Here is a 27,131-nt window from a genome sequence, read left to right on the forward strand (position 1 = left end):
GCCTGGCCAAGTGTCTTCTTCTTGCAGGGAAGGCACAGGATTGTGTGATGAGTTTGTCTTTTCCCTAACAGACTAGCTCCTACCCACCCTACAGGTGCCCAGAGCCCAGGAGTTCTCTAAATGAGCTTTTCCAGTTCTGTGGAACTGACTTGGTTTTAGACAAGAAAGGCTGTGTTCTCCTGTCCCAGCTGATCCTCCAGTCCTGTGGGTCTCCTTCGAACGCACTGAACTGGAGAAAGAGAAATTCTCTGGATTTCATACTTGACATCCTCCACGAGGGTAGGAAAACAGGAATTGATTCTCCCCCACCTCAGTCATCTCCCATAAGGAAGGTGCCTTTTTGTAAGGTACTAAGACCTAAGTGGACAGTGGAAAACAGCGCCCTGAGAGGCCCAAGTGTGAGAAGGTTCTGGAAGGTTTCCTCCTGGTGCTCTTTGGAAATTCACGTTTTGAAGGTTGCCAGGCATGCCCTCCCTGCTGCCAGGGCCATGCTGGGGGCCCTGGACTCCCCAACACAGAGTGTCCAGCCCTGTTCCAAAGCAGACTGCTCATCAGCTTTTTCTTTGCATGTGCCCCTCCCCCATCTTCCCTGCAAAGCCTGTTGCAGCCCCATCAGGTCCATAGCTGCTGAAAGCCCTGAACATGGAGGCAGGGCCTTGTCCCAAGGGTCCTGTGGCCTGGCCCCGAGGAACCCCTTCTCTATCCTTCTCACAGCAAGTAGAGTGTTCCACCACCGACATGACTGCTGTTGGATCAAGTGGGAAGAAAGCACCTTGAACTGGTGTCGGGGGAAGTCACAATTTGGAGAATGACAGCTAGTCTTTATGGCACCTTCCACGTGCCAAGCGTCCTGCAGAGATGAACTTAGTAACTCCCCACAACACCTCTAAGTGGTAGAAGCTTTTCCTGTATTATCATTGTCTCCATTTTATACAGGAAGAAACGGACACAGAGGGTTCAAGCACTTACGCTCAGCTTTCCGACGACTCCCACCTGCGTCCACCTGGGACGGGCTTGTCATCGCACACGGATGAACTCGGCGTTAGATTTTTTGGTCTCTTTTGATTCTTAAAATGTTTTTCTTCCAGGTTTTCTTCCATTGATTTGCAAACCACAATCTCTCATTCAAATCAGGCTGCCCCATTTCCCCATCCCCAGATTGGAAGTGAGCACTGCCCTGGGAGAGCAGGGCTTGCACTCAGCTCCCTCCCTCCCTGTCTCCGTCTTTGGGTCCCTTTATGGAAAGGGGCGTGGGCAGGAGGTGCACAGAGGTTCCCCTACATTAGGAGTTGCCCTTGGGAAGGTCACAGGCCTCGCCTTGCTGTTTCATTCTGCTGATCTAGTTCACTGACCAGGAGATCAATGAAGACAAATGGCAGCAACCGGGCATTTGGGGTCCCTGAGCCCTGGGCCCCATCTTCCAGCTGACCCCTTAGCCACAGTCCTCTAAAGCAGCAGTCTCCACCCTTTTTGGCACCAGGGACCAGTTTCGTGGAAGACAGTTTTTCCAGAGACCGGGTGCCAGGGAGGTGATGGTTTGGGGATGATTCAAGCACATTATATTTATTGTGCACTTTATTTCTATGATGGTTATATTGTAATATATAGTGTTCTGTAGTGAACTGTATAATTCAGTGGGAGCCCTGAACTTGTTTTCCTGCAACTCGGTGGTCCCATCTAGGGTTGATGGGAGACAGTGACAGATCATCAGGCATTAGATTCTCATAAGAAGCATGCAGCCGAGATCCCTCCCATGCACAGTTCACGATAGGGTTCACACTCCTATGAGAATCTACTGCTGCTGCTGATCCGACAAGAGGTGGAGCTCAGGCGGTAATGTGAGCCAGCGATGGCCAGTGGCTGTAAATACAGATGAAACTTCGCTCACTTGTTGCTCGCCTCCTGCTGTGTGGCACAGTTCCTAACAGGCCACACACTGGTACCAATCTGCGCACGCCTCTAAAGTGCACACCTCTTCCACCCAGGTTGTTGTGTCCCCAGCCGCCTGCAGCCGCCATCTCCCCAGCCGGCAAGCTCCTGCAGCATCCAGCAACCATCCTCCTCACCCTCAGAGGAAGGGAGGCGCACCCCTGGTTGTCTCTCCCCTGCCCATCCTGGAGCCACTGCTTTCTATTATCTCTCTTACCACCCACAGTGCCGCACCTTCTGCTGGTCCGGTCCCTCAGCCACATGTAGATAAGATGGTCACCAGTGCCCAGTTCAGTGTGTGGGGAGGCAAGTGGAGGGCATGGGCCCCCAGCCTTCACAGTGATGCTCTTGGGGTTCACCTCCCTTGACTTGAGGTCAATCTTCCCTTGCCTCCCAGAGTGGAGAGGCGAGTAAGTAGCTCCTTTCCTGAATTCTGCACCCATCCCCCGCCAATGACAACACCCCTCTCACTTCACCAGGATGAAGCGGGGAAGGCAGCTGGTGGAAGGGTCTAGTCTGAACTGGCACCTCTCAGCAAGCTCCCTGGAAGTGCGTCTGTCCCACAGGAGACCACAGTCCCCTGATGGATGGTGTCTGCCTGTGTGGGTGGGGTCTGCCCCCACGGGAAGGTTGCTCCTACCATAGATTATATCTTAGCTTCCCCCTCTCGGCTTTGATCTTAGATGAAATTGCAGAACTAGAGAAAAACACCCATTCAACCATCCTGATGCACATAGAACCACTTTATTTAGGTCTTTCTTCTATAATTTTTGCTTAAACTCTGATCCTCAGAGTTCCTTAAACCCTCTGAGCTTGTTTCCTCATCTGCAAACTAGTATCTATCTCAGGGAGACTGTGTGAGGATAAGCTAACACATAGGAAGCTTTCAGAATGTGCATGGCACATAGTGGTTGCTGAGGAAGTACTGGCCGTTCCTGGGGCCCAGCAGATCCAGGTCCTCATAAGCTTCCTGGAATTTCCCGATCCCCAGGGTACACCAACAGGAGCCACAACTCAAGAGGCTCTGCACGCACTTACATGGCTTAGTGCGGGTCGCCCCCAAACACCCGAAGTCCTAAACTACTGATGTACTGAATTTCATCTAAATGCAGATTTTAGTCCCTGGGAAAAACTTCTGGATGCTAATGCATACTTTTTTAAAAGTTAAAAAACACAACTCCCATAACAAAGACGGAATGAACACATATCAGAGATTTATTAATCATTAATGATGAAACAAGTAAGATGGCAAAGCTGGTCCAAAAAACATTTGGAGGACCTATTTATAGACATTTTAAAAGAATCTTAGAATAAAATTACTAGGTTAGAAGTAAAACTGGTTGCAACTGGGCATGGTGGCTCACACCTGTAATCCCAGAACTTTGGGAAGCCAAGGTGGGTGGATCATCTGAGGTCAGGAGATTGAAACCAGCCTGGCCAACGTGGTGAAACCCCACCTCTACTAAAAACACAAAAATTAGGCATAGTGGTGGGCATCTGTAATCCCAGCTACTTGGGAGGCTGAGTCATGAGAATCGCTTGAACCAGGAAGGCAGAGGTTGCAGTGAGCCGAGATTGCACCACTGCACTACAGCCTGGGTGACAGAGCGAGACTCTATCTCAAAAATAAAATAAAAATAAAATAAAATAAAACTGGCTAATGTCCTTAAGGCAATACAATTATAACCTTTAGGGTTATCTTTCTACCAAATAGAAATCATTTGCATCTCTAGTTGAGGGCAGGAGGAGGGCAGTTGGATGGTAATCAGTGCTCTGCAGACAAAATAAAGCATGGACACTGCACTCCAGCCTGGGCAACAGAGCGAGACCCTATCTAAAATAAAATAAAATAAAATGGAAAAAGAATTGAAAGCAGGGGCCAGGTGTGATGGCTCATGCCTGTGATCTCAGCACTTTGGGAGGCCAAGACAAGAGGATCATTTGAGCTCAGGAGTTCCAAACCAGTCTAGGCAACATAGCGAAACGCTGTCTCTACAAAAAAATAAAATAAAACTAGCTGGACGTGGTGGTGCAAGTCTGGAGTCCCAGTTACTTAGGAAGCTGAATTGGGAGGATTGCTTAGGCCTTGGGAGGTTGAGGCTACAGTGAGTCAAGATTGTCACTGCAATCCAGGCTGGGCAACAGACTGAGACCTTGTCTCAAAAAGAAATAATAATAATAATAATAACAATAATTGAAATCAGGAGCTCCAACAGGTATCTGTACACCCCTATTTATGGTAGCATTATTCACAACAGCCAAAGACAGAAGTAGCCCAAGTGTCCCTCGATGAGTGGCCAGCACAACATAGTACAGGCACACGGTGGGGTATTATTCATTCAGCCTTAAAAAGGAAGGAAATTCGGGCACATGCTAGCATAAGGGTTTATCGCTACTGGAAGGACACTATGTTAAGTGAAAAAAGCCAGTCACAAGAAGATAAATATTGTATGATTCCACTTACATGAGATACCTAATGTAGTCAAATTCTTACAGACAGAAAGTAGAGGAGTGGTTGCCAGGGGCCAAGGGGAGGAGGAAATGAGGAGTTATTGTTAAGTAGGTGCAGAACTCCAGTTTTGCCAGAAAAAAAAGAGCCCTGCAGACTGATTACACAGCAATGTGGATGTCCTTTACACTACTGTATTATGCACTTAAAAATAGCTAAGATGGGAAAATTTGTTATATGCATTCAACTATATTTTTATTTTTAAAATTAATGGTTAAAATAGTACTTTTTATGTTGTGGTATATTTTACCACAGTTTTTTAAAGACGTTTTTAACTAAAGCATAGAATGAGTTTGGGGGTGGCTATTTTATGTAGGTTGGTTAGGAAGGCCTCAAGAAGAAGAAGTGAGGGAGGGCCCTGTGGATGCCTTAGGGATGCGTGTTCCAAGCTAAAGGGACAGCAAGGACAAAGGCCCTGAGGCCAGGCCTTTCGGGCAGGGCATGGAGGTGGCCCTAGGAGCTAAGAAAGGAGAATTCAAGTGGCTGAAGATGCCGCCAGAAGGCAGAGGGTGGTGGTGGGAGATATAGGTGGTTATAGGAGCTTTGGTGCTCTACACACACACACACACACACACACACACACACACACTCTCTCTCTCTCTCTCTCACACACACACACACACACACACGTACGCTTAATTGCTAATTGCTTCCACACAACTTTATCACAGTCAACTCACACTCCAACTCCTCTGAGCCCTCCCCACTAGACACCCGCTTCAGGAACCAAGTTGGTAAGAGCTATGATTTAGCGCCCTCTGGTGGAATTATATGAGAAGTGCCAAATCCAGATAACTGCCAAGATTCCCAGGCGATTGAGTGAAGGAGGAGCCTTGGCCACCCATCCCAGGCCCCTTGTTTTCCAGATAAGGAAACTAAAGACCCCAACAGGTGTAGGACTTGCTGGAGACTACACAATGAGCGGACAGCTAGAACCTCACTCCCTGGCTCCCAGGCTAATGCTCCTTTGTATGATCCCAGCTGCTGACAGACAACAGCGCAGACCTCATCTTCCTACCCGCCAGACGCAAGAGGCCCTGGAGACAGGCTGAGCGCACTGCTGTGACCCCAGTTCTCAGGCCAGCTCCAGAGTCTTTGTGACAGTGGCGCGGCAAGCAGCATAGATAACTGCTGCCTCCTAGTCCCTTCCTCCAGCTGGGTAGAAACCATTCCTAGAAGGCTGAGGCTACCACTGCAGGAAGTGGGAGGTGCGAATCAGGAAACAACCTCATTCCTACCCTGGACGCCCTTCTCCAGGGCCCACGCCACATTCTGCTCCTATTGTCAATCTCAGACATAGCACAACTGACCAGCTGCTTACTACCTTAACCACCTCTTTCCCCTCCGCTAATTGCAGTTTCTTATGGGCAGGAGCCAAATCTTCCTTGACTTTCTAGTCACTGTGGGTTATAATTAGAAGAGGAGTCACAGACCGGGGTTCAAATTACAGCTTTCCTACCGATTGTCACTGTGTGATCTTGGCAAGCTACTCAACCACTCTGTGCCTCCAGTTCTTCACCTATGCAATGGGCACAGCTTGGCTCAGTTGTTCTAACCATTAGTGACTCTGTCCTTGAGCATTTAGCATGTGCAGTAGACACAGTCATTGCGTACAAGGTACAGAACTAGTCCTGGAGGGGAAGGGTCCGGGAGTTCTTCTCAGAGCAAGTGAGATCCGTGCAGGGTTTTGAATATGCTACAGGAGCTTTCCAGGTCCCAAGGTTGAAAAACAGCTTTCCATGCAGAGGCAATGAAACCTGGAACAACAGGGCGAGGAGATCCCCGCCTAGCACAGAAGCATCAAGCAAGCATGGTGGCATTCCATCAAGTCAACTTAACTAGGCTAGAACTTTGTTTTCCAGACTTCCCTCCCTGTATGATTCCAAATGAGGGCTGTAGGAGAGGTTTAGGTGAGATTTGGAGGGCAGATAGGAAGCATCAGCCAAAATGCACTGTGGGTCCCCGCAGAGCCAGGGGCAGGCGCAGCTCACACACGTTGTTGCTGGTCTGCTGGCTTGCACCTGGGAGCAGGGGGCAGGGAGAGGGAAAATTTGGCCGTGGGGAGCACAGCCAACCCACAGTTTGACAGGAAAGGTAGGCTAGAGTTAGACGTGGGGCCCGAGGGAGCAAGTCCATTTTCAGTTCCATTTTATTCTATTTTATTTCACTCTTGACTAAAGAAGAGCTCTGGGTGATGGCAACTGGAAACTGCTGTTCATTGCTCGCTTGCATTCTCACCCTTCAGCCTTCCTTCCAAGAAAGGAGCTTCGGAGCACTGCTTGGTGCCAGCCACGGTGCTGGGAGCTGCGGATGCAAGGCGCGTGTCGATCGTTCCATGGCTGTTAGCCACGATGATTCTAGAAGCCTCGGTGGCCCACGTCCTAGTCTGGCGTCCCCACAGGCTACTGGGACTCGCCCTGCTTGGAGGTGGACGAGGAGTTTCTCTGGCCCTGGCTCTCCTTGCCTTCTCCAGCCCAATGTGTGACCCGCTACAGCCACCTGGTGGGCCGCGGGGGAATACAGCAACGATTTCAATAAGCCCCTTATTGAACGTCGGCCAGGACGTCGGCCCTGCCGGGAAAGGAGTCTGGGGCCTGGAATGGTCTAGATTCCCTCCCCCGGGACTTCCCAGTCCCCTTCCCCCTCCATCCTCAGTTCCCTTTAGTAATAGAGAAAGCTGTGGTCTCTCGGCTGATCTACAGTAGGCGAGGGTGGGCGTGGAATAAGACGCCTGCTTCTGCTGCTTTACTCCTCAGGTTATTTCCATTCGAAAATTAATTAGGCAGGGAGGAGACATGAGGCTAGAGCCCAGAGGCAGAGAGGGAAGCGTCCACCGACCCCACCCTGCGTTCCAGAACGTTCCCTCCAGCACAGCGGCTGCCACTAGCTGGGATCCTGGAGGTCCCAGCCAATCCGATGGGGGTCGCGTTTTTCCCGGCCTGGGACGCGTTTTTCGCGGCCGGCACCATAAGCAGGGAGGGCCCAGGGAGACACGAGCACAGCTCGCCCGAGTGGCGCGTGGAGTCAGCCTGCAGCCGCCTCTCCGGTGGGCGCTGGATCCCCAGAAGCCCCCAGGGGAAAACGGTCTGCGCCCCTTGGACCCGCGCCTTTGCCAACAGAACCGGAACTGCCACGGCGGCTAGGAGAATGTCTTGGACAATGATAATGTCATGGACAACGTCCAGGCCACACAGGCCATAAACCACCACGGGAGCAGCCAGCGCCCGGTGAGTAGCGCCGCCCCCCAGCACCCGCTTGGAACCATCTAGCCAAGCGCGGCACCTTCACGGCGAGATCTGACGGCCCTAGTGGCCCCCATCCTCCTGTCGGCCGGAGACCGGAACCCGGTTACCACCACCTCCCCGCAATTTCTAGTCTCTAAATTATGCTGTCCCCGAAAACAAAGTAACCAAGAAATAATGTGAAAATGTACCAAGAGAGTTTACTATTGAAAGAAGTCTAGCCATCAAATACATGCCTTTCACTAAGCGATGAGTAAATCTGATGGTCTTTTTGTGGTAAATAGAATGTTTGGGTTCTTAGATTATGGTCATTCAGTCAGTCAGCAAACATCTGACTGAGGTTAATTCTGTGCCGGGAGCTGAGAAGACCTCACTGAACAAAATCTCTGCTTTCCTGCTACTTATATTCCAGCGAGGGAGACAAAAAATCAAGTTAAATAAGTAAAAGAGATCGTTGTATTAAGTTGTGGAGTGTGCAAAGAGAAAAAAAATAAGCAGGGAAAAGAAAGAGTTCTAGAGGGATTATTTGGAGAGGGTGGCCAGAAAAGGCCTCACTGAAAAGGGTATATTGGAGTCAAGACTTGAAGGAGTTGAGAGGGCAATACAGGCAGGCAGCTGGCAGGTACAAAGGTCCCGAGGCAAGAACTCCTAGGCCTGGTCCAGGAAGTGAGAGCAGAGGGAGGGAGGGTGAGAGGGAGAGGGGAAGAGGCCCTGAACTGAGAGAGAACCCTAGGAAGGGTGGGAAAGTTGATGCTATGAAGTGACTCTAAGGATACTGGTGTTTATGCTAAGCAAGATGGGAGCCACTGGGGGGCAGTGAGCAGAGGAGGATGTGATCTGACTTGTTTTAACAGGACCGCTCGGGCGGTTAAGGGGTGAGGAGGGCTGAAGAGGTGAGGCTAAATTGAACTTTGACTCTTGCGTCTCTCTCACACCCAATCAGAGAGCAAGTTCTGCCCCCTGCTTCCAAAGTAGTTAGTCCTCTGCTCGAAATCGGCTTCTTCAGGCCACCGTTCTCCATCATATTGGGCAGATCCTTATTTTAAATCAATTTTCTATCTTGATTTAGAAACAATTTTTCTGACTGTAAAACAAACGCATATTCACATGAAAATTGACAAAAATTTAGAAACGTGGTAAAAAGGGAAAAAGCAATCTTTGAGTAAAGAAGGTGGTGGCTTGTTCTGAGGAGGACACATTGGAGATCATGAGACATAGTCAGAACCAAACGTCAATCTTTACATATAATTTCAATATCCGGAGAGAATCACTGTGGTCTTTCAATATATTTCCATTTAAACTGTGTGGATCATGTGTATTTCCCAGGCATCTGCCACTACGCCTGGCTAATTTTTGTATTTTTAGTAGAGACGGGGTTTCACCATGTTGGCCAGGCTGGTCTCAAACTCCTGACCTCAAGTGATCCACCCACCTTGGCCTCCCAAAGTGCTGGGATTACAGGCATGAGCCACCACACCTGGCCTAAAAACATTTTTAATAGCAATATATTATGCTATCTTATATACAGTTTTTTTTTGTTTTTTGTTTTTTGTTTTTTGAGACCGAGTCTCACTCTGTGGTCCAGGCTGGAGTGCAGTGGCACAATCTTGGCTCACTGCAACCTTCACCTCCTGGGTTCAAGCGATTCTCGTGCCTCAGCCTCTCGAGTAGCTGGGATTACAGGCTTGTGCCACCACTCCCAGCTAATTTTTGCTTATATACAACTATTTAAAATGTTAATGCAAAATAATTTATTCTTCTTACTGGGTATTAGGCCTACTTCCATTTTTTTCTTGCTATTTTAAATCCTAAATCTTTCCTTTTTTTTCTATTATTATTATTATTATACTTTAAGTTCTAGGGTACATGTGCATAACGTGCAGGTTTGTTACATATGTATACTTGTGCCATGTTGGTGTGCTGCACCCATCAACTCGTCATTTATATCAGGTATAACTCCCAATGCAATCCCTCCCCCCTCCCCCCTCCCCATGATAGGCCCTAGTGTGTGATGTTCCCCTTCCTGAGTCCAAGTGATCTCATTGTTCAGTTCCCACCTATGAGTGAGAACATGCGGTGTTTGGTTTTCTGTTCTTGTGATAGTTTGCTGAGAATGATGGTTTCCAGCTGCATCCATGTCCCTACAAAGGGCACAAACTCATCCTTTTTTATGGCTGCATAGTATTCCATGGTGTACATGTGCCACATTTTCTTAATCCAGTCCGTCACTGATGGACATTTGGGTTGATTCCAAGTCTTTGCTATTGTGAATAGTGCCGCAATAAACATACGTGTGCATGTGTCTTTATAGCAGCATGATTTATAATCCTTTGGGTATATACCCAGTAATGGGATGGCTGGGTCATATGGTACTTCTAGTTCTAGATCCTTGAGGAATCGCCATACTGTTTTCCATAATGGTTGAACTAGATTACAGTCCCACCAACAGTGTAAAAGTGTTCCTGTTTCTCCACATCCTCTCCAGCACCTGTTGTTTCCTGACTTTTTAATGATTGCCATTCTAATTGGTGTGATGGTATCTCATTGTGGTTTTGATTTGCATTTCTCTGATGGCCAGTGATGATGAGCATTTTTTCATGTGTCTGTTGGCTGTATGAATGTCTTCTTTTGAGAACTGTCTGTTCATATCCTTTGCCCACTTTTCAATGGGGTTGTTTGTTTTTTTCTTGTAAATTTGTTTGAATTCTTTGTAGGTTCTGGATATTAGCCCTTTGTCAGATGAGTAGATTGCAAAAATTTTCTCCCATTCTGCAGGTTGCCTGTTCACTCTGATGGTAGTTTCTTTTGCTGTGCAGAAGCTCTTTAGTTTAATTAGATCCCATTTATCAATTTTGGCTTTTGTTGCCATTGCTTTTGGTGTTTTAGACATGAAGTCCTTGCCCATGCCTATGTCCTGAATGGTATTACCTAGGTTTTCTTCTAGGGTTTTTATGGTATTAGGTCTTACATTTAAGTCTCTAATCCATCTTGAATTAATTTTTGTATAAGGAGTAAGGAAAGGATGCAGTTTCAGCTTTCTACTTATGGCTAGCCAGTTTTCCCAGCACCATTTATTAAATAGGGAATCCTTTCCCCATTTCTTGTTTTTGTCAGGTTTGTCAAAGATCAGATGGCTGTAGATGTGTGGTATTATTTCTGAGGACTCTGTTGTGTTCCATTGGTCTATATCTCTGTTTTGGTACCAGTACCATGCTGTTTTGGTTACTGTAGCCTTGTAGTATAGTTTGAAGTCAGGTAGCGTGATGCCTCCAGCTTTGTTCTTTTGACAGGATTGTCTTGGCAATGCGGGCTCTTTTTTGGTTCCATATGAACTTTAAAGCAGTTTTTTTCCAATTCTGTGAAGAAACTCATTGGTAGCTTGATGGGGATGGCATTGAATCTATAAATTACCTTGGGCAGTATGGCCATTTTCATGATATTGATTCTTCCTATTCATGAGCATGGTATGTTCTTCCATTTGTTTGTGTCCTCTTTTATTTCACTGAGCAGTGGTTTGTAGTTCTCCTTGAAGAGGTCCTTTACATCCCTTATAAGTTGGATTCCTAGGTATTTTATTCTCTTTGAAGCAATTGTGAATGGAAGTTCATTCATGATTTGGCTCTGTTTGTCTGTTACTGGTGTATAAGAATGCTTGTGATTTTTGCACATTTATTTTGTATTCTGAGACTTTGCTGAAGTTGCTTATCAGCTTAAGGAGATTTTGGGCTGAGACAATGGGGTTTTCTAAATATACAATCATGTCATCTGCAAACAGGGACAATTTGACTTCTTCTTTTCCTAACTGAATACCCTTTATTTCTTTCTCTTGCCTGATTGCCCTAGCCAGAACTTCCAACACTATGTTGAATAAGAGTGGTGAGAGAGGGCATCCCTGTCTTGTGCCAGTTTTCAAAGGGAATTTTTCCAGTTTTTGCCCATTCAGTATGATATTGGCTGTGGGTTTGTCATAAATAGCTCTTATTATTTTGAGATACGTTCCATCAATACCAAATTTATTGAGCGTTTTTAGCATGAAGGGCTGTTGAATTTTGTCAAAGGCCTTTTCTGCATCTATTGAGATAATCATGTGGTTTTTGTCTTTGGTTCTGTTTATATGCTGGATTACGTTTATTGATTTGCATATGTTGAACCAGCCTTGCATCCCAGGGATGAAACCCACTTGATCATGGTGGATAAGCTTTTTGATGTGCTGCTGGATCTGGTTTGCCAGTATTTTATTGAGGATTTTTGCATCGATGTTCATCAGGGATATTGGTCTAAAATTCTCTTTTTCTGTTGTGTCTCTGCCAGGCTTTGGTATCAGGATGATGTTGGCCTCATAAAATGAGTTAGGGAGGATTCCCTCTTTTTCTATTGATTGGAATAGTTTCAGAAGGAATGGTACCAGCTCCTCCTTGTACCTCTGGTAGAATTCAGCTGTGAATCCATCTGGTCCTGGACTTTTTTTGGTTGGTAGGCTATTAATTATTGCCTCAATTTCAGAGCCTGCTATTGGTCTATTCAGGAATTCAGCTTCTTCCTGGTTTAGTCTTGGGAGAGTGTAAGTGTCCAGGAAATTATCCATTTCTTCTAGATTTTCTAGTTTATTTGCGTAGAGGTGTTTATAGTATTCTCTGATGGTAGTTTGTATTTCTGTGGGGTCAGTGGTGTTATCCCCTTTATCATTTTTTATTGCATCTATTTGATTCTTCTCTCTTTTCTTCTTTATTAGTCTTGCTAGCGGTCTATCAATTTTGTTGATCTTTTCAAAAAAACCAACTCCTGGATTCATTGATTTTTTTGGAGGGTTTTTTGTGTCTCTATCTCCTTCAGTTCTGCTCTGATCTTAGTTATTTCTTGCCTTCTGCTAGCTTCTGAATTTGTTTGCTCTTGCTTCTCTAGTTCTTTTATGATGTTAGAGTGTCAATTTTAGATCTTTCCAGCTTTCTCTTGTGGGCATTTAGTGCTATAAATTTCCCTCTACACACTGCTTTAAATGTGTCCCAGAGATTCTGGTATGTTGTATCTTTGTTCTCATTGGTTTCAAAGAACATCTTTATTTCTGCCTTCATTTCATTATGTACCCAGTAGTCATCCAGGAGCAGGTTATTCAGTTTTCATGTAGTTGAGCGGTTTTGATTGAGTTTCTTAGTTCTGAGTTCTAGTTTGATTGCACTGTGGTCTGAGAGACAGTTTGTTATAATTTCTGTTCTTGTACATTTGCTGAGGAGTGCTTTACTTCCAATTATGTGGTCAATTTTGGAATAAGTGTGATGTGGTGCTGAGTAGAATGTATATTCTGTTGATTTGGGGTGGAGAGTTCTGTAGATGTCTATTAGGTCTGCTTGCTGCAGAGATGAGTTCAATTCCTGGATATCCTTGTTAACTTTCTGTCTCGTTGATCTGTCTAATGTTGACAGTGGAGTGTTGAAGTCTCCCATTATTATTGTATGGGAGTCTAAGTCTCTTTGTAAGTCTCTAAGGACTTGCTTTATGAATCTGGGTGCTCCTGTATTGGGTGCATATATATTTAGGATAGTTAGCTCTTCCTGTTGAATTGATCCCTTTACCATTATGTAATGGCCTTCTTTGTCTCTTTTGATCTTTGATGGTTTAAAGTCTGTTTTATCAGAGACTAGTATTGCAACCCCTGCTTTCTTTTGTTCTCCATTTGCTTGGTGGATCTTCCATCCCTTTATTTTGAGCCTATGTATGTCTCTGCATGTGAGATGGGTCTCCTGAATACAGCAAACTGATGGGTCTTGACTCTTTATCCAATTTGCCAGTCTGTGTCTTTTAATTGGAGCATTTAGTCCATTTACATTTAAGGTTAATATTGTTATGTGTGAACTTGATCCTGCCATTATGATATTAACTGGTTATTTTGCTCGTTAGTTGATGCAGTTTCTTCCTAGCCTCGATGGTCTTTACATTTTGGCATGTTTTTGCAATGGCTGGTACCGGTTGTTCCTTTCCATGTTTAGTGCTTCCTTCAGGGTCTCTTATAAGGCAGGCCTGGTGGTGACAAAATCTCTAAGCATTTGCTTCTCTGTAAAGGATTTTATTTCTCCTTCACTTATGAAACTTAGTTTGGCTGGATATGAAATTCTGGGTTTAAAATTCTTTTCTTTAAGAATGTTGAATATCGGCCCCCACTCTCTTCTGGCTTGTAGAGTTTCTGCCGAGAGATCTGCTGTTAGTCTGATGGGCTTCCCTTTGTGGGTAACCCGACCTTTCTCTCTGGCTGCCCTTAAGATTTTTTCCTTCATTTCAACTTTGGTGAATCCGGCAATTCTGTGTCTTGGAGTTGCTCTTCTCGAGGAGTATCTTTGTGGCGTTCTCTGTATTTCCTGGATTTGAATGTTGGCCTGCCCTACTAGGTTGGGGAAGTTCTCCTGGATGATATCCTGAAGAGTGTTTTCCAACTTGGTTCCATTTTCCCCCTCACTTTCAGGCACCCCAATCAGACGTAGATTTGGTCTTTTTACATAATCCCATACTTCTTGCAGGCTTTGTTCATTTCTTTTTCTTCTTTTTTCTTTAGATTTCTCTTCTCGCTTCATTTCATTCATTTGATCCTCAATCGCTGATACTCTTTCTTCCAGTTGATCGAGTCGGTTACTGAAGCTTGTGCATTTGTCACGTATTTCTTGTGTCATGGTTTTCATCTCTGTCAGTTCGTTTATGGCCTTCTCTGCATTAATTATTCTAGTTATCAATTCTTCCACTCTTTTTTCAAGATTTTTAGTTTCTTTGTGCTGGATACATAATTCCTCCTTTAGCTCTGAGAAGTTTGATGGACTGGAGGCTTCTTCTCTCATCTCATCAAAGTCATTCTCCGTCCAGCTTTGATCCGTTGCTGGCGATGAGCTGCGTTCCTTTGCAGGGGGAGATACGCTCTTATTTTTTGAATTTCCAGCTTTTCTGCCCTGCTTTTTCCCCATCTATGTGGTTTTATCTGCCTCTGGTCTTTGATAATGGTGATGTACTGATGGGGTTTTAGTGTGGGTGTCCTTCCTGTTTGTTAGTTTTCCTTCTAACAGTCAGGACCCTCAGCTGTAGGTCTGTTGGAGATTGCTTGAGGTCCACTCCAGACCCTGTTTGCCTGGGTATCAGCAGCAGAGGCTGCAGAAGATAGAATATTGCTGAACAGCAAGTTTACCTGTCTGATTCTTGCTTTGGAAGCTCAGGGGTATACTCCACCGTGTGAGGTGTGGGGTGTCAGTCTGCCTCTAGTGGGGGATGTCTCCCAGTTAGGCTACTCAGGGGTCAGGGACCCACTTGAGCAGGCAGTCTGTCCGTTCTCAGATCTCAACCTCTGTGTTGGGAGATCCACTGCTCTCTTCAAAGCTGTCAGACAGAGTCGTTTATGCCTGCAGAGGTTTCAGCTGCTTTTTTGTTTTGTTGTTGTTGTTTAGCTGTGCCCTGTCCCCAGAGGTGGAGTCTACAGAGACAGGCAGGTTTCCTTGAGCTGCTGTGAGCTCCACCCAGTTCGAGCTTCCCAGTGGCTTTGTTTACCTACTTAAGCCTCAGCAATGGCAGGCGCCCCTCCCCCAGCCTCGCTGCTGCCTTGCCGGTAGATCGCAGACTGCTGTGCTAGCAATGAGGGCGGCTCCGTGGGCGTGGGACCCTCCCGGCCAGGTGTGGGATATAATCTCCTGGTGTGCCCGTTTGCTAAGATCCTTGGTAAAGCACAGTATTGGGGTGGGAGTTACCCGATTTTCCAGGTGTTGTATGTCTCAGTTCCCCTAGCTAGGAAAAGGGATTCCCTTCCCGCTTGTGTTTCCCAGGTGAGGCGATGCCTCGCCCTGCTTCAGCTCTCGCTGGATGGGCTGCAGCAGCTGACCAGCACCGATTGTCCTGCGCTCCCTAGTGAGATGAACCCAGTACCTCAGTTGAAAATGCAGAAATCACCTGTCTTCTGTGTCGCTCACGCTGGGAGTTGGAGACTGGAGCTGTTCCTATTCGGCCATCTTGCTCCACCCCTCCTAAATCTTTCCTAATGGTATTAACAATAGCATCACAAAAGGAGTTCATATTTCCAGTTTTTTCCACTCCAGCTCATACTCTCTGCTGTCACTGGGCTTACTCAGCGCCTCTTCATGTGCCTCCAAGAGTAAAGTCTAATGGATTTAGCTTGGCATTCCAGGGTCTTTGCAAGCCTGGTTCTAACTTTTGTCTTGCCTCATCTGTGGCCCCTCACTGCTCCCGGACACGGATAGCTTTATCCTGCACCTGCAACACCTGCCACCCCATTCCTGCCCATGCAAATCCTATTCAGTCTTCCTGCCTGCTCATGGGGTGAATGACTTGCTGCTTTGTGATGCCTCTAGTATTTTTTCCAGTGTTTAGCACATTGGAATGTGATGTATCTGCTCTGCCTCTCTTCTCTGCTGTTCTGTGATTGTCATGAGAGTAGGACGGTGTCTGGTTCACTTCTTTACCCATTATGCCAGGATAGCACCTGGAACATAGTACATAACATGGGATTTTGTTAAAAGAATGACCACCAGTTAGCTAGAAACATACAAAAGTAGCAGAAACATCCTTGTTTTAAGTCATCAGCACTACTTCCCGGAAACAGCAATGTGGGAGGTATCACATCCAAATCTGACCATGTCTCATGACCTCCACTGTGTTCTCCTCAGAACAAGCCACTACCTTCTTTACCTGAATGACTGTAGCAGTCCCCTAACTGGCCCCGTTTCCTCTCTTCTCCCCCATCCCATCCCTCATTTAGCAATCAGAGTGACCCCAATAACATGATGAAGTCAGATTGCATCTTTCCTCTGCTCAAAACCCTCCAAGTGAGTTCCATCACACTGGACTAAACCTAGGACCTTGCAAAGCCCTGATCTGATGCCTGGCTACCTCTCTGATCTCATTTCCTATTCATCATTCCTTTGCTCACTCCATTCCAACCACGCTACTCCCTGAACACACACCAAGAACACTCCTGCCTCAGGACCTTTGTCCCTGCTGTACTTTCTCCCAATATCCCTGTGGCTGACTCTCATTTCATTCAAATTTCTGCTAAAATGTCACCTCATCAAAGGGGATTTCTCTGAGCACCTCCTCCAACACAGTGCAGAGGACCTACCATGGTCACTCTAAGGTAGCAGTGCCCATCACCTCCTATCCATTATTTTTCTTCATAGCCCTTATTACCATTGCTGTTACTTCAATTATCTTTTTATTCATTGTCTGACTCCTCCCATTCAAATATCAGCTCTATGAGGGCAGAGACTTCATGTGCTTTTTCCACTTCTTTACCCCCAGTACCTGGGGCTATGCCCAACATTTCATTGTCACTTGATGAATATTTGCTGAGTGAGTGAATGAATGCAGGCATGAATGAAGGTGATCTCTTCTCTATATGCCACAGGGCATGATGGGGCTTAGATTTACAGGGAGAGCAAGGAATGGGATTTGGAGGATGGCTTTAGCCTAGGCAAAATCCCCTTATTACAAATCTCATGGCAGGAATAAATTCTGAAAGGTCTGCATACGCAGCCAGTATCACTGTGATGGGTTTAAAAACACATTGTGAGAGAGAAAAAATGCCTCTTTTCACCCATGGCTAGCTTCATGGTTGAGGACCCTGTAACAAAAGATAGATTAACAAGAGAAAAAGCGTACAAATTTATTTAACATATAAAGTTCATGTGACATGAAAGCCTTCAAAACTGAAGACCCAAAGGAACGGAGAAATTGTGTATTTTTATGCTAAGTATGATGAAGTAGTGGATAGGTGTTGACAAGTATGTTTGGACAAAGAAGTTATGGTCTAATGGTAATAAACTGAGGAAAACTTAAGCAAGGCCTGGTTGTTCATGTTGCTCTCTGTGTCCTGGCATCTTCGGAGATAAAGACATTCGTTTCCTCGGGTATAGGAAGGGAACCTCTAGAATGAAGGTTTTGTGACCTGCTTTAGGAGAGAAGAGTGAGGAGAAGGTGAAAGTGAGTTTCCTGCTTCTGCTGTTTTCTCAAATGCCAAGGTGGCATATTTTGGGGTAGTGTGTTGCTGTGGTTTGTGGTTTGAGTGTGTTCCCCAGAATTCATGTGTTGGAAACTTGGTCCCAGTGTGATGGTATTGGGAGGTGGGGTCTTTAAGAGGTGATGAGGTCTTTAGGAGGGATTAACACTGCTCTCTCAGGACTGAGTTAATGCTCATGGAGGTGAGTTCTTGCTCTCAAGGGACTGGATTAGTTCCTGTGAGAGCAGGGTGTTATAAAGCAAGGCCACCCCTCGTGTTTTGCCCTCTTTTTGCTCATGCCCACTTCCCTGTTCACTTCTCTGTATGTAACAACACAGTACAAGTCTTTGCCAGAAGCTGTCACCATGCTCTTGGACTTCAGTCTCCAAAACTGTGAGCCAAATAAACTTTTTTCCTATGTAAATTACCCAATCTCAGGCTGGGCATGGTGGCTCACTCCTGTAATCCCAGCACTTTGGCAGGCAGATCACCTGAGGTCAGGAGTTCGAGACCAGCCTGGCCAACATGGTGAAACCCTGTCTCTACTAAAAATACAAAAATTAGCCAGACAATGTGCCTGTAATCCTAACTACTCAGGAGGCTGAGGCAGGAGAATCACCTGAACCCAGGTGGTGGAGGCTGCAGTGAGCCAAGATACACCACTGTACTCCAACCTGGGTGACACAGCAAAACTCTATCCAAAAAAGAATCACCCAGTCTCAGGTATTCGGTTATAGCAACAGAAAACAGACTGAGATATGTGTCCTGAACCTCATCAACATCCATACATATTTTAAATACCCCTTCCTTCAAAAGGTACAGCTCAATTTCCCTCCCCTTGAGTGTGGGTAGGACCTAGTGATTTGCTTCTAATAAACATAAATGATGCTATATCACTTCTAAGATATGTTATAAAGGGACTGTGGCTTCCATCTTGGGTGCACTTTCTGGTTTATCCTCTCTCTCTCTCTCTCTCTCTCTCTCTCTCTCTCTCTCTCTCTCTCTCATCTCACTCTGGGAAGCAAGCTGCCATGTTAGGAGCAGCCCTGTGGAGAAGCCTACATAGTGAGGTCTACATGGTGAGAATTTCTGCATGGTGAAGTCTTGGTAACCAGTGAGAAACTGAGGCCCATCCATAACTGCATCAGCGAGCCTGGAAGCAGATCCTCCAGCCCCACTTGAGTCTTGAGATGAGTGTAGCTCTAGCCAAACATTTGATGTCAGCCTCATGAGAAAACCTAAGCCAGAAGCACCCAGGTAAGCTGCTCCTGAATTTCTGACTCTCAGAGCCTGTGACATAATAAATGTTTGTCACTTGGGGATAATTCATTACACAGCAATAGATGACTAATAATTTGGTCACCATGGTTTGTCAAATTCCCTGCAATAAGTAATCCCACACTGCCAGTACTTGTCTTTCCAGGTGACTTTCTACAAGAAGTTCCTCAGCTCACGGCTTGTGGAAGAAGATGGGAGGAGCACTGTAGCCAGTCCTTTCTGGCACCAGCAATATGGTGCATGTAGTGAAGAAAACATAGGCTTCAGGGTTGGACTGGGCTGGATATAGCCGCACTTAACCACATGTGTGATCTGAAACACATTTCTTAACACCCAGAAACTCCTTTTAATCATTTGCAACTGGTGATAGTAAAACTATCAATATGGTAAGATTATATTGAGATTAATTCTGCCAAGTGCCTGGTACAAGATACACATTATAGTTCATTCTCTTTCCAGTTCCTTTTTCCTGTTACTCATGGTCTCAGAGTCTTTTCTTACTGCTGCCGATCTCAAAAATGCCAACCACTTACCCAAAACTCAGGTGTAAACTCCAAAGCCTTATTCTTGAACAACGGTGGATTTATTGTGAAGCCACTGAAATTCAAGTATCATAGATTGTCCCATAATTAGCCCCTTTCAATGCCCTGTACCTAATTTTGTGTTCTTTTTTTTTCCAAGGGGGTCCCTAATCACAATGAAAATGTATCCAATTCTATGGGACTCAATTCAAGCAGTGATAAGAAAATCCATTGCGCTAAACACTTTATCAAAGTAAGAAACTAACATGAAATGAATTCAATTTCCAGCTCAAAGCACCAAACAAAGAACAACAAAGTAAAGCAAAAGAAAGCACAAAAAAGAAAATAATAAAGTTAAAGGCAGCCAGGCGCTGTGGCTCACATCTGCAATCCTAGCATTTTGGGAGGCTGAGGTAGGAGGATTATTTGAGCCCATGAGTTCCAGACCAGCCTGGGCGACACAGTGAAACCCCATCTCTACAAAAAACACAAATATTAGCTGGCCGTGGAGGCATGTGCCTGTAGTCCCAGCTACTCAGGAGGCTGAAGTAGAAGGATCACTGGGCCTGGGGAGGTCAGGGCTGCAGTGAGCCATGGTCTCATGACCGCACTCCAGCGTGGGTGACAAAGTGAGACCCTGTCTCAAAAAAGAAAAAAAGAACTAAAAGCAAAAATTAATGAGAAAGCGAATAAACAGTGGATATAATTAATAAATAAAAATAGGTTTTTTAAAAAAATAGCTAACAAGAAAAAAGAGGGGAAACCATAAATATATAAAATTTAAAATGGCAAGGGGGATAACCATTGGAACAAAATAATTTTTTTTAATTATAAGAGATGACAAATTTCTATGCAAATGAATTTGAAAAACTGGGTGAAGTAGATAGAGGATTTCCTGGGGAGATAAAAATTACCAAAATTGACCCTCACTAGAGTTGGAAAGTTTAAATGGACCAATTTTAGTAGAAGAAATAGAGAAATTTATTAAGGAACTATTCTACCCAAAAGCACCAAGGGCTTTGACAGGAAATTCTACCATGCCTCCAAAGACCAGTGTTCTCTAAAATATTTCAGAGCACTGAAAAAGAAGGAAAAGTTCCCAATTCATATTATGAATCTAATAAAACACTGATACCCAAACCAGATAAAGAGTATACAGAAATATACAGACCAGCATCATTAATAAATAGCATTGAAATTTTCTGAAATAAAATATTAGCAAACAGAATCCAATATCACATTAAGAAAATAATACACCATGAATTAATGGGATTTATTCAATAATCCAAGGTTGGTTCACTATTCAAAATCCATTAATACCATAGTCCACATTAATAAACCTAAGGGGGAAAAATAATCTGATTATTTCCAGAGATACTGAGTGAGCCTTTGACAAAATCCAATACCCCTTCATGAAACAAACAAAAGTCAACTAGGACAAAACAAAAACCCTCAAGAACACAGGAACTGAGGTATGCTATCTTTATATTTTATTTACTTATGTATTTATTTATGTCCTAAAGCTAATATCTTATTTAATGGAGAAACATCAGAGGCATTTCCTCTAAGATCAGGAACATGACAAGGATGTTCTATTTCCACTACTCTTCAACATTGTACTAGAGATGTCCGCCAAATGTAATTAAACAAGAGAAATCAAGTAGAGTCATAAGAGATCGGTAAAGAATTGTGAAGACTATTACGAAGATTACTTGAACTTAATCTTAAGTTAATAAGACAGCTCTGGAAGGGCTCACAATAAATGCTAGTCATTATCTTTTTTTTTTTTTTTTTTTTTTTTTGAGACAGGGTCTCGCTCTGTCACCCAGGCTGGGGTGCAGTGGCACTATCACAGATGACTGCAATCTCAACCTCCTGGGCTCAAGCGACCCCCCCACCTCAGCCTCCCAAGTAGCTGAGACCACAGGTATACACCACCATGCCTGGCTTTTTTATTTTTTGTGGAGACAGGGTCTCACTATATTGCTCAGGCTGGTCTCAAGCTCTTGGGCTCAAGCAGTCCTCTCACCTTGGCCTCCCAAAGTGCTGGGATTACAGGTGCAAGCCACTGTGCCTGGCCTCATTGTCACTGTTTGTAAGTGACACACTGGTGTTACCATTTCAGCTCCCTGTGAGTTCCAGCGGTGTGTTTCTTTCGCCTCCCCAGAGTTCCCTGCCTCGGCAGTCTAGAGAAGAGCAAGCAGTCGGCTGTAATGGAAGGCAGAAGACACAGGCTAAAGTTGTGGCATGCTGACACTTGCAGCTCGTATGAGACCAAGCAAATCTGTTTACCACTCTGGATGCTGGTCTCCTCGTCTGAGACGAGAGGCCTCTGTGCCTGACATCTCTCATATTTTGGTGTATGATTACTGTTGAACACCTGCTTGCCTCCACCAAGCAGATACAGGGCGGCGGGAAAAACAGCTCATGACCAGAGCAGAATAATCCCAGCAACTCTCCTTGCTTGGAATTCTTTTCTGCCTAATATGTGGCCCTGCCCCCACTATGAAATGTTCCTTTTGGATCAGAATTCGTGAACAGTGTCTGAAAGATTCTGGGAAAGCCTCCATAGACCTGGGACCTACAGCCACTTTGCCAGAGAAGAACGATGAATCATCCTGAATTTTGGCTCTAGCTTCTTTGTTAGGGCAAAACACAGAGATCCTGCCAGCTCTTGGAATGAAAGGAGCATTTTTCTTTAGACAGTGACAAGCCTGAGGCAAGGGACACAGTGTGATGAGAGTTCCCACTCAGAAACAGAGGTGCTCCTTGGAGTCTGACCAACTTGCCCCTTGACCAAACTTGAGTAGGGCTCCTCCGAGTCATCTTTCTTTTTCTTTTTTGATGTTTGTTGTTGTTGTTGTTTTGTATTTTTGAGAAAGTGTCTCACTCTGTCTCCCAGGTGGGAGTGCAGTGGTACAATCATGGCTCACTGCAGCCTCAACCTCTTGGGTTCAAGTGATCCTCCAACCTCAGCCTCCCGAGTAGCTGGGACTACAAACATGCCTGGCTAATTTTTACACTTTTTTGTCAAGATAGGGTTTCACCATGTTACCCAGTCTGGTTTTGAACTTCTGGACTCGAGTGATCCCCCCACCTTAGCTTTCAAAGTGTTGGAATTATGGGCATGAGCTATTGCACCCTACCTGAGTCCTCTTTCTGACTCTTGGACTCTTAGTTCAGTTTTAGCAAGAATTCTGCTGAGTCAGTTTAGCAAAAATCTCCTATCCTTGATATCTGATCACATTCCTCATTCCCTACCCTGATAGCTTATCACCCTGGCCTGCCTTCAACAAGAATCCTAGTGAGTTGGTCTATCAAGAATTGCCCCAGCCCTCATGTTTCCTCTTAGTACTTTTCTATCCACTGACCCCAACATTGCTCCTTGGCTATATAAATCTCCACTTATCCTGCTACGTTTGGGGTTGAGTTTGACCCTTCTCCCCTATTGCAGAACCCCACTGCGGTGGCTCCTGCTTGAATAAGTCTTCCTTACCATCTTTTTTTTTTTTTTTGAGACGGAGTCTCGCTCTGTTGCCCAGGCTGGAGTGCAATGGCACAATCTCGGCTCACTGCAACCTCCACCTCCTAGGTTCAAGCAGTTCTCCTGCCTCAGGCTCCTGAGTAGCTGGGATTACAGGTGCCCATCATCACACCCGGCTAATTTTTGTATCTTTAGTAGAGATGGGGTTTCACCATGTGGACCAGGCTCATCTCGAACTCCTGACCTCAGGTGATTTGTCTGCCTCGGCCTCCCAAAGTGCTGGAATTACAGGTGTGAGCCACGGTGCCCAGCCAATTACCATCTTTAACAATGGTCATTAATAACTTTTCATGAAGAATTCCCAGGATGGTGAACCACCTGCCACGTGAGCCTGTTCGATAATCAGGGATGAGGGATCCTTCATAGCAGCCTCTAAGAAACCAGGCGTGTGCCTGTTGGTCTCAAAGTCACCTTCTCTTGGCTCCTCCTCCTTGCTGGGGCCTGGGCACAGTTCAGCAGCCAGGAGGAAGATGGCTTTGCGTTTGTAATTTGTGATTTGTGTGTCCCCGCTCCTTGCTCAGCATTCTACCCTCAGCTCCTTGTTCACAGCCTGGTTCCCTGGAGCTCCATAAATACCTGTTGAGTGAATGAGAGGATGGAGGCTCCTGCAGAGAGAGAGGAGTGGAAGGCGTCTTTGGACTTCACACTTGGCTTTCCTGGCAGAGGCCTCAGGGAGGAACAACACGGAAACAAAGATGGCCTTGTCCTGGGCCCTTCCCTCCCCGCCCCACCGTCCTCCTCTGCATCCCACAGTGGCCTGGGGGGAGGTGGAAATGGACCCCTTTGTTCTACTTCCAGAATTCCGCTCCCGCGGGGTGGAGGCCTGGCTGCAGCCCCCACTTCCTCTGCCAGTTCTTCCTAATCCTGAGGGATTCGCCAAAGCCTTGGAGACCCACACCGTGGGTCTCACTGTGAGGACGGGCCTCACCTCACAGGTAGCCTCAGAGATGGACATGGGTGCAGAGAGAAGAGGGGGTCCCCACCTGTTCCCTCCCAGTCCTCTTCTTCAGTGTCCCCAGGGCCTGTCACACAAGAGAAACGAAACTGGGAGGCTCCATCTAGAGTGGAACCCAGGTGAGCACTAATCCAGTGTGGCCTGCAGACCTGCTTTTCCCTGGTCCCCGACATGAGTAAATTCAGAAAAGGAGGGTCAGTGTTTGGAGATGTTAACATGATAGAGTACTTTTATGACTATTGAATCAAATAATTTTTCAAGGGTTTGAATGGATTATCAGACCATGGAAAGATACAGGAAACTTGAATGCATGTTACTAAGAAGTGAAAGAAGTCCGTCTGAAAAGGCTGTATAGTACCTGATTCCAAGTGTATGACATTCCGGGGAAAGCAAAACTCTGGAGACAGTAAAAGGACCAGCGGTTGCCAGGAGTTAGGGGAGAGAGGCATGGCTGGGTGGAGCACAGAGGATTTCAGGGCAGTGGAACTACCCTGTATACTACTACAGTGGTGGATACACGTCATTACGCATTGTTCAAATTCATAGAATGGACGACACCAAAGGTTAACTCCAGCTGGAAGTCCTGGTCTCTTACCCCTGCCGCATTCTTAGCATTGGGCCTCAGTTTCCTTTTCTGCAAATTGAGGGGGTAGCATGATCTGACCTACCCAATTTGACAGTTCAGCTAATGTCTGGTTCTTTTGACAAGTACAGGCAGCCTCTGGCAATGAGGGGCCATAGACTCCCCCTCCAAACCTCACCATCAAGATGCTCCAATAAAAGCAGGTCTTGGGGAATTCTGCCAGCCAGCCACGCTCATTGGCAAGGCTGCACAAAATAGGGTGTACGCTTGGGGAAGTCTTAGCTGTCCTCAGACTCTCAGACATGTAGCTTGCTTGAAAGGTTGGGGTTCTGAAGGAGCAGCCTGCATCTCGGTCCATCCTGTGACAGTCCCACAAAGTGGGGACCAGATTCTGATGCCTCATTCATACAGAGGCAACGATGACTGTGCAGGGCTCCTAGCTGTCCACATTCAAAAACATTATTTACTTCGCCAGTGAAAACTTATTTCAAACATCCCTTATGCTAATTAATCAACCCTCGGGTGTAATGTTGATGACCACATTTGAAATGCTTTGTCAACACCTCTGGACTATGGATTCCTAAAGAACTCCAAAGGCAAAACAGCTGCCCTCCCTATGTATATTCAGTTAACCTATGAGCATGTGTATTATTAATGCCTAAGTATTTAAAAGTATATTACTACCCAGATGAACCAGCAAGGAGATAAATCACATGACTTCTGAGTTCCCTCCCATGCTAAATATATGTAAACTATTGTATTTTATATATATATAAAAACATATATAGGCCGGGCGCGGTGGCTCAAGCCTGTAATCCCAGCACTTTGGGAGGCCGAGATGGGCGGATCACGAGGTCAGGAGATCAAGACCATCCTGGCTAACACGGTGAAACCCCGTCTCTACTAAAAATACAAAAAAACTAGCCGGGCGAGGTGGCGGGCGCCTGTAGTCCCAGCTACTCGGGAGGCTGAGACAGGAGAATGGCGTAAACCCGGGAGGCGGAGCTTGCAGTGAGCTGAGATCCGGCCACTGCACTCCAGCCTGGGCGACAGAGCGAGACTCCGTCTCAAAAAAAAAAAAAAAAAAAAAAAAAAAAAACATATATATATATGTTTCTGTGTGTGTGTGTGTTGTTGTTTTTTTTTTTCCCTTTAATACTCCTTAAAGTCAGGGAAGGAAGGCTTTAAGATATATAACTATATATATATATATATATATATATAAAACTATAACTATATATATATATGTTTCTGTGTGTGTGTGTGTTGTTTTTTTTTTTTTCCCTTTAATACTCCTTAAAGTCAGGGAAGGAAGGTTTTCAGATTTCACCATCTCTCAAGTTGCAGGGACAATTCTGTGAAGCTAAGCCAGGCCCCTACTTGCTCCTGGTGTCCATCTAACTGATGCTGTCAGGTTTTATGCCTCCTTTCCTCTTCCAGTTGCTGCTGGCAATTTCTCATTCCTCGAGATGGCTGAGGCCATCTCTGTGACTGTCCCCTCAAGACTAGAAGCCAGACACTGTCCACACTTGTGGTGCAGACCTGTCTTCCTTGAGCCTTTCAGGTACATAGGGAGGCCTGTGGTGGCGGGTGGAGGTGAGCAATAGGGTTCAGAAGGGAAGGTGGAGAGGGATGCAGCTAGGAAAAAAACAAAACAAAACAAAACTGATTCCAGAGCTGTAAGAAAGGTGCAGCCAGGCCTGAGTGAGGGAAGGGAAGGCCAGTCCCTTCTCTTGCCTGGCTATGGGACTGGGACAAAGTGGTTGGCTAAGAGCTGTAGGGCTTCACTTGGAGAAAGCAGTTTGAGGGTACACAAGCAGCTGTGAGGGAGAGAAGAAACCAGACCGGGCCACGTAGGCAGTCCACGGAACGTTGGAGAGCTACGGTGAGGCCCTCAAACAAGGGAGGGGCTTACCCGGGGCAGTGGGCCAGCCCCTAGTGGACAGCTATGGTGCCGACAGGAGGACTCCTGGAGAAATGGAAAGATCATGAGCCTGAAGGGGAATTCAGTTTCTGGGAATGGGCAGATAAGAATGGAGAAAATGTCATTCTGAGATGTCACTGTAGTTCTTCCCCAAACACAGCTGACCCCAGGCAAGAGGCCAGACCCCAGCCTGTTCACAGCCCTCCATCTCTCCCCTGTTTCCAGGGCTGTTTCCACAGCCCCCTTCCACCCCAGCTCAGCACCTCCACATAAGTGTCTTTCCCCTCCTTTCCTCCATCCCTTGTCCCCACCACAGTTCCCACTCTGGCACTGTTTGTTGGCTTGGAGCCAGGGAATCTGTGGTCTGGGGAGGCAAGCTAGAAGTCTTAACAGCCCTTTCTCACAGGAACATGAAATGGCAAATCCATTTCATGTTCGGGAGGTCGAGGAACAGAGCAGTTTCTGGAGCTGGACTGCCTGGGTGTGAATGCAGCTCCACCCCTTAGCTGCGGAGAGACCATGGGCACATTACTGAACCTCATTTTCCACACCTGTAAAATACAGACAATAACAGCTTCCACCACCTACACTGTCATAAACACAAAATAGGAGTGTGTGCAAAGCTCTTAGCATAGTAACTGGTGCACAGGCAGTGCCCAGCAAGAAGCAG

The 27,131-nt window shown here is 45.9% G+C and overlaps 1 long non-coding RNA gene across 4 annotated transcripts; it reads left to right on the forward strand.

Annotated features, from left to right (window-relative positions):
* Positions 1-6,893: 6,893 nt before the first annotated feature.
* Positions 6,894-25,513, forward strand: LOC139358115 (uncharacterized). Of its 4 annotated transcripts, none has more exons than XR_011612477.1 (3): positions 6,894-7,665; positions 18,683-18,913; positions 19,080-25,513. It is a non-coding gene; the product is annotated as an uncharacterized lncRNA (long non-coding RNA). The 4 variants fall into 4 exon arrangements; XR_011612475.1 differs by having other exon boundaries at positions 6,895-7,665; positions 18,679-18,913; XR_011612476.1 differs by having other exon boundaries at positions 6,895-7,665; positions 18,679-18,913; positions 19,616-25,510.
* The last annotated feature ends 1,618 nt before the right edge of the window (positions 25,514-27,131 follow it).

The sequence above is a fragment of the Macaca nemestrina genome, chromosome 14, assembly GCF_043159975.1.
Source record: "Macaca nemestrina isolate mMacNem1 chromosome 14, mMacNem.hap1, whole genome shotgun sequence".
Taxonomy (NCBI): domain Eukaryota; kingdom Metazoa; phylum Chordata; class Mammalia; order Primates; family Cercopithecidae; genus Macaca; species Macaca nemestrina.